A 7,055-nucleotide genomic window follows, 5' to 3' on the forward strand; every position below is an offset into this window, starting at 1 on the left:
TGTATTCCCTGCTGTATCCCTTTCTGAGGGCTCTGCAAGTGTAGGAACTTAGGATGATGRCAACAGTGCTTTTTTGCTGCTTCCAGAACCCCTTGGGACACAGGTCTGTACCTCAACATGATTATGTCATGTTTCATAGTGGGATATTTGCTGGGCTGTGCCAAGAACATCCCTAGTTGTCTAATGGGAGACAGCAGCACTATGCAGCCTTTAGGTATCAACACYATAGGCCCTACGGGCCCCTCAGAAGCCCTTGGACGCTTTTTCAGCAAAGTGTCTGGAAGCTAGAGTGTGTTGACAAGCAGCWGACATAGGGCAATTATGCATGCCTAGGGGGAAGAGGACTGATTTGTCTTTTATCTTCTCTGTTGGAGCATCTTTATCCGTATGCAGATTTTATTCACTGTTCTATTGCWTCATTCTGAAATAAACTCTCCAGGTTGGACTCTGTCAAAAGCTTCTACCTTCCACTATACATTGAGCTTGATGTTTACAAAGGATTTCTAAGGAAAAGAATACACAATTTTAGGTTTTCTTTGCAGAAAATGGGAAATGTTTTTGTAGCGAGGGAAGAAAAACCTTTTTGCAGGCCACCTTACAGAGATTATTCCTTCTGTCCATCCAGGAAAGGCAGCTTTTGGCACATGCTCCTCATTTGAACTGATCTAAGTCCCCCCTTCTCTCCAAGTTTTTTTTTTCCTATGAATATTTCTCTGTAAAGAAAGCTAGAGCAAGTTTTTATATTTGTAAGTCATCTGTATGAGGTAGAGGGAGGGTGTTACATAAGTTTGAATTGCATTGGTCATGTTGGCTTTCCTGAAAGTAACAATTCCTTTGTGYGTTTTTCTTGTGCCTCTGACCCATCCCATAAGCAGGTCTACGAAGTTAAATCTCTCGGCTTTGACACAAAAAAGGTCTTTTGCACAATGGAAGTTGGAGTCACAAAATAATTTCTCTGGAATAGCAGTGGAATAGGGTGCAGGATTCATRGAGCAAGCCTGGGTGAGAATGTGTGGAGACTCATTCAGCTCTATTTAAAGTGACAAAAATCAAGGTGCCCCAGTCAAGCATGTAATTGGATATGCTTGGTCTTCTATTGTCTTTACTGCAGCTCAGTGGAGGTGAATTTAAWACAGGAGATGCCCAGCCTGATCTGTCCTTGTGAGCTTCTGTGCTTAACGTATCATCAGCAGGGAGGTAATATTTACTCTCCCTCAATATTCAGAATGATAAATTTGCCATTGGGAACAGATTTCTATTACTGCTGTTCATGTGCATGCTTACAGGTTCGTCAAACCATTACCTTGGTGCATGCCAGACAGGCTTTTTGATTATAATGGACTGATCTTCCCCAAATACAATCAACAATATGAAACAGGCACCTGAAAGGACTCCTTTGACAGAGCCTAGATAGAATGAACTTTCCTTTCCTGACCTCTGCAACTGCAGGATGCCTCATAGAGATTCTGCAAATTTATGGACTATTTCCCATTAGATATGCTAAAGACATGTGTTGGGAAGCTGAGTACTTGTATCTCAAGTTAAAGCTGTCTGCATGTTAGAATTAGCCAGATATCTTGAAGTCATCTTTCCAAATTTCAAGACAAGTTCAGCTAAAAATGCAAACTGTTAAAAATGCAGACTAAAAGTACTGTCTGTGTTGTCCAAAAGAATGCAGTGAAGAATGTTTGTAAAAGGTCTATGTGAAGAAGTGTCAGAAATGGATTTGCTAGTCTACTCCAGTAAGATGCAAGCTAAAGTCTCCTCTCAACTTGTGTTTAGCTGAGTGATTGCAGTCTTGTTCTTGAGTTTGTTATACAGGGCCCCTTCTTTGTGAAGCCTGCTAGTGTGTTGTGACTCTTTGGTTCTTCCAAGGCTCCCGCTCAGATAGGACTTCTCTTACCCTAGCTACATTATCTAATTCACAGGATAATTTCTTGAAGGTCCTTGAAGGTGAATTTCAGGCTCTCTCTCCTCTTTGAGAATTCCAGTGCTGCTTTCATAGGCCAGATGCTGTTGTCTGGTCTGGCCTAGGAACAGCTCCCTGTGTCACTGACTGGAACTTCATCAGGTGGCACAGCTTCATATTTCAGAATGAAATCTCTATCCGCTCAGCCATAAATAAATATACAAACACGTGCACACGCAAACACTTGTATGTATATGTACATCCACACACACAGATATATGCATACATGGTTTTTTAATTTCAACTGATAGGTTGACATATGTACCTGATCATAGCAGCTATATGGTGTTAATACATGTCGCTCATTCCTGGCTGTTGACTGAGACCAGAAAATCAGTCCTTTGTGCTGCTAATAAGGTGGGAACAAATGTTCCCTAGCTTCAGTCTTTGTGGTTTGCCTTTGTGGTTAGGGAGAAATCGCCCTATCTGTCATGGTTTAGTTATGCTGATGACAGGGGGACCGTGGTAATTGCTATCTGTGGTCTAATTGATCTTGCCTTTGTGTGGACTGTTTGAAAGCAGGTGACTGCTGTGTTCCTTTGAAAATCCTATACTACACAGTTAGCTTTTCTGAATTCAAGAGAAGCAGCTGATGCAGAAGAAGGCACAGCTAGTGCAAGGCTTCTTAGTGTCTTATTGTCGAAAAATCTGTTGTGCAAAGTGAAGGCAGTTTGCTGCAGGGTGAAATCCTTGATGAGTGTCATTATCTCTTTATCTTATACACATACGAAGAAGCCTTTTTTTAACAAGCCCTTTGGGGAACCAATTATTGTGTTGGACCAGCAGTATTTGCCTGTCCTGTGCCAAGCAGATAACCACTAAGAGAGGTCTCTTCTCTTGCCATGTTCTTTAGCCTCACTTACCTGAGCCAGGGCAGTCTTGTAGATAGAAGTGTTTGGTTTTGCTAGCTGTGTCAGATCTTTGCTCCTCTGAGCAGCCTGAGCTCTACAGGACTCTGTATTACTGATTTACAAGCATGGAAAATGCAGTGTGGGAGATGCTTTTCACCTTCAGAATGTTCATAGAGTGAAGACTTAAATATGCAGAAGTCTAAGGAGAGGACTGTGCAGTGGTTATTGGCTCGTGAAGATACCCAGATAAAGAGTAGGACTGATAGAGGGGAAGTCCCTGTTTTCAAGCTGGTTGGTGAGTTGAATGGAGCTGTTATCTCCTAGTGGGGAAAGACCTTTAACAAGCAGCTATCTGAAGATAACCACAGCTGAGTCACCTAGCAATAAAGGGATCTAGTTTCCATCATTTGGACACTGTTCTCCTTGGCAGCAGCCACAATGACAAAACAAAAACGTCATCATCTGCCTGCTTTGCTAAAGCCAAGGTACGTCTCTGCACTGAAAGCCATGCTGAGCCTTAAAATGAACTCTGGGTACAAGGAAACAAACAGCCTGTGGGTGTGGGCACTACCTAAGTTCCAGGTTCAGCTGTCAAATCCATCTTTTCTCCATTACTGAAATAGGCACTGGGTCAGGCTCTGAGGCAGGAGTGAGGGTTGCCTGATATATGAGGCTGTACTGATATATAAGAGCAGGTTACCGAGCCTGCTCAACACTTCAGGGAAATCTCACTGCCCAGATAAGCAGAATTTACATCTTTACTCTTCCACACTTGTCTGGAGGATTGCATTATTACCCCATCCCCTTCCATATCTGATTAGATAGAGCTGAGGATTTCAGGGTCCTCCCTGAAATCTTGGAAGGGTTCAGCTACAGAGATCCTGGGACACCAGTGCCTGCAGGGGAATGCAGCCAGGGAGCCACCTCTCCCGCTGCTGAGGGAGAGGGAATTTGTTGGTGTGGGCTGGGGTGGGGGAGCCTGTCTACCCATTAGTACCCAAGTGCAGCCTCCCTCCCTGTCTTTAGGCCTCTCCACAAGGACCGACTGACTTTGAAAGCATCAGCTGACACCTTCCTTCACATAACTAACCAACACCTGAGTGCTTCATTCAGCTGGCATGGGCATGCTGAGCACTGCTGAGGTCCTCCCTGAGCAGGGCTTCCTGGAGCTTGACCTGCCCCAGAACTTGTTGCCTCATCAAGCTTCCATTCTTAGAATTTTGGGACCTCTTATCTGCTCCCCCTGAGCCACATCACAGCCAGCTCTGTGCTGTCTGCCAGACATGTTCCCCTATCTATGTTTCTTCTGCACCCTGCCTTGCCCCTCCAAGCAGCTCATGACCATGTCTGTAGGCTGTCCTGTGGCATGGTCCTACAGGCTGCTGTCCCAGTAAGTGGGCAGGTGCCTGCCCAGGATATTTGCCTCTAGCACCACCACCTTCATCTTCTCCAGATGATGGGGAAGATGGGAGTTGTGCCAGCAGGTACTGCATGGCTCTTTCCATCTTGCTGGGATTTTAGGAGGCTCTGTACCAGCTTTGAACCCTCTTGCTGAAGGAACCTGCTACAGCCCCTGTGCAGGTGGAGATCACTCTATTGCACATCTGCGGACATGTCCTATCTCATCCAGTCAGGGCCCAACTGGGATCTCTGTTCACAGATGCTTTTGAAGATGAGCGGTAAACGTTAAAGCAGTGGAGATCTTGCTGGGCCCACTGGAAAAGTGTCTCATTGCTTAATGACGTAGGGCTGCTTGTTAGGAAGAGAATGTTCATTTATATTTATCATCCTCTGAACTCATTAATTGTGTTAGTCTTAAATCTATTTGGTAGGTAAAGAGAAGTTTGGTTAGATTTATGACAAACCTATCAATCTAGTGTTTTTCTGGAAGCTCAGGATATATCCTGACCACGGTCTCAGTAGCATTTTTTTGTGCTTGATGATTATAAATGAGTAGCTTGGAAAATCACATTTCAGCTGGTCAGCAGAGGTTTTAAGCACGTGTACATGCAGATTAACCACTCTGGAGATTGAAGATTATCAACTGTTATGTAATAGGAAACATTTTTGAACTGCAACAAGACTACAACAGATGTTGAGATAGATAAAGAAGTCCAACTGTCATGTAATATATCCAGAATACGTGGTTTGTTTGGTATGATCACATGCATGAATTGTCTTTCCACTGCCTTTACCTGTAGTAAAGACATGCTGCTGACAAGAGAAGTGAATCATTTTGGACTGAATTTCATTTTTATTTGGCTGAGACATGAAGTTGGCCTAATAAAGCTGCAGTTCAACAAAGCTTCAGATCAACTGTGCAAGTTTAGTTCTGGCTGGAGGAAAGCTAACTATTGCCACTGACTAGCTGGTAGGGTTGCAGATGGCTGTGAAAGCCTAAAATTATATCACATGACTGGTGATGGAGATGGAGAAATTCCTTTATCTGATCTAACCCAGAAAACTGTCCAGGCTCTTAACCCCATGTAACAAAAAATTATGTGGTAACTTCTCCCCTTACTTACATCGTATCCTTGTAATTTGGTAAAGCCCTTGCGGATCAATGATAAACTTGTTCAAATCTGTAATTCATATGTAATCTCTTCATTTAAATACAGCCCAGGATTTGTGGATTTGTTTTTTTTCTAGAACATACCTTAGCCCATCCCACACGTAATAGGGTGCATCACGTGCCAAGTAAGTCAGAGCCACGCTTTATAATGATTTGTTTTGCCTTTCGAAACCTAAACAGAAAGAAAATGAGTTTTCTGTCTAAGAAAAAAGCCCTCACTGCAGGTCCCAGAGATGAGGTAGTGCATGCTCCCTGTTGTGGGGTGGCACCACCAGGGCCCCAGCAGCTGCTAAGTTTTACCCTGGAGGTAAAAGTCTCTTTCCAGGGATCCCTGGAAAGGTATTTTACAGCTCTTTCCAGGAGAGCAGCTCATGTGCGGGTTGGCTGGTTATTACTACCACTGATAGTGAAGGAGGAAGGGATAACTAGGCAATGTCACAGCACTAGGCAGAGCAGGACCTGCTGTGGGGCAGCTGCAGCTTCCCTTTGCACATCTCACACACCACCAGAGACATCCCTCCTCTCTGCTGCTTTCCGGGGCTGCTCCCGCTGCTTGTCTCCAGTGTCGTCAGTTGGAGATGTGATTACATTTCTAAGGAGGTTGATTAGCAACCAAACATGCATTAAACCCTCCCCTGTGACATGGCTCTCACTTAGAGGTGTCGTTTCTGTTTACTAAGCAGAATAGCCCAGGGCTGTTGGCTTTAGAGAGAGCAGCAGGCTCTGGGGCTAGTGAGTCTCCTAGGCAGAAGTCACTGGTGTCCCGCCCATCCATGAGCAAGGGTAGTGGGAGCAAAAGATTGCTAAAAGAAGTTTCTAGCTTAAGAGGTGTTCTTTGCTTGAAGTTATTAGTCCAAATTGGATCAAAATCCATTAGCATGTGCTCTCTCTCTTTCTACACTGCAAACCAGAAGCTCTTTAAATCCTGCAGCCAAAACATCCTACCTGTTTTGCTATTAACAGCTGAGTACTGATGTTCTTTCCCCTGGGTTAAGGGAGCTCCTGCCTAGTTAGGTAAGTTGGAGAAAAAATAACCAAGGCCTGAGATATGGCAAGCTTCCTTTTTTCTGTGTAGTTCAGACATCTCCCTGTTTTCCTTCACTGGCTCCAGCACAACATCCAGAGTTATACTTCCTGGAATACAATGATTTTCATTTTACATTCAGCAGCATAATGTTCTTTTCTAACCTAGTATTGCTCTTTGTTTTGATCCATGTAAACGGGGCACACTTACAATACAAAATCTTCAGTGGCCCCAAAGTGAGAGAAGGGAACACAAAAAGCCAGATAGCCCCACAATGTTATCTGAAAGCAGGAGGGAAGTTAAAARAAAGCTTGAGGTGAGACAAAAACTATCCCAGCAGCAGCTCCAGAGGCACTTTGAGTCCTACCAGCTAGTCTGGATCACCAATGGAAATTTCCGTTTGAACTTCAGATGGCAGGATGACTTTGATTAAAGGAATGAGGGAGAATGAGTGCATGTACAACTGTATGTGTGCGACTGTGTCTAAGACTGTGTATGCTAAAAGTTATTTTTTCATTGACTTTATCAGAAAACTTAGGACAATAAGGGTAGGAATTTCATGCACAGACTGTACTTTCTAGTTAGCTCTCCTCTTGAGATCTGCACTCTTTATTATAATGGAATTAAAGGGGGAATAAT

Source organism: Rhea americana, unplaced genomic scaffold (genome assembly GCF_003343005.1).
Source record: "Rhea americana isolate MKP2758 unplaced genomic scaffold, rheAme1 scaffold_281, whole genome shotgun sequence".
Taxonomy (NCBI): Eukaryota; Metazoa; Chordata; class Aves; order Rheiformes; family Rheidae; genus Rhea; species Rhea americana.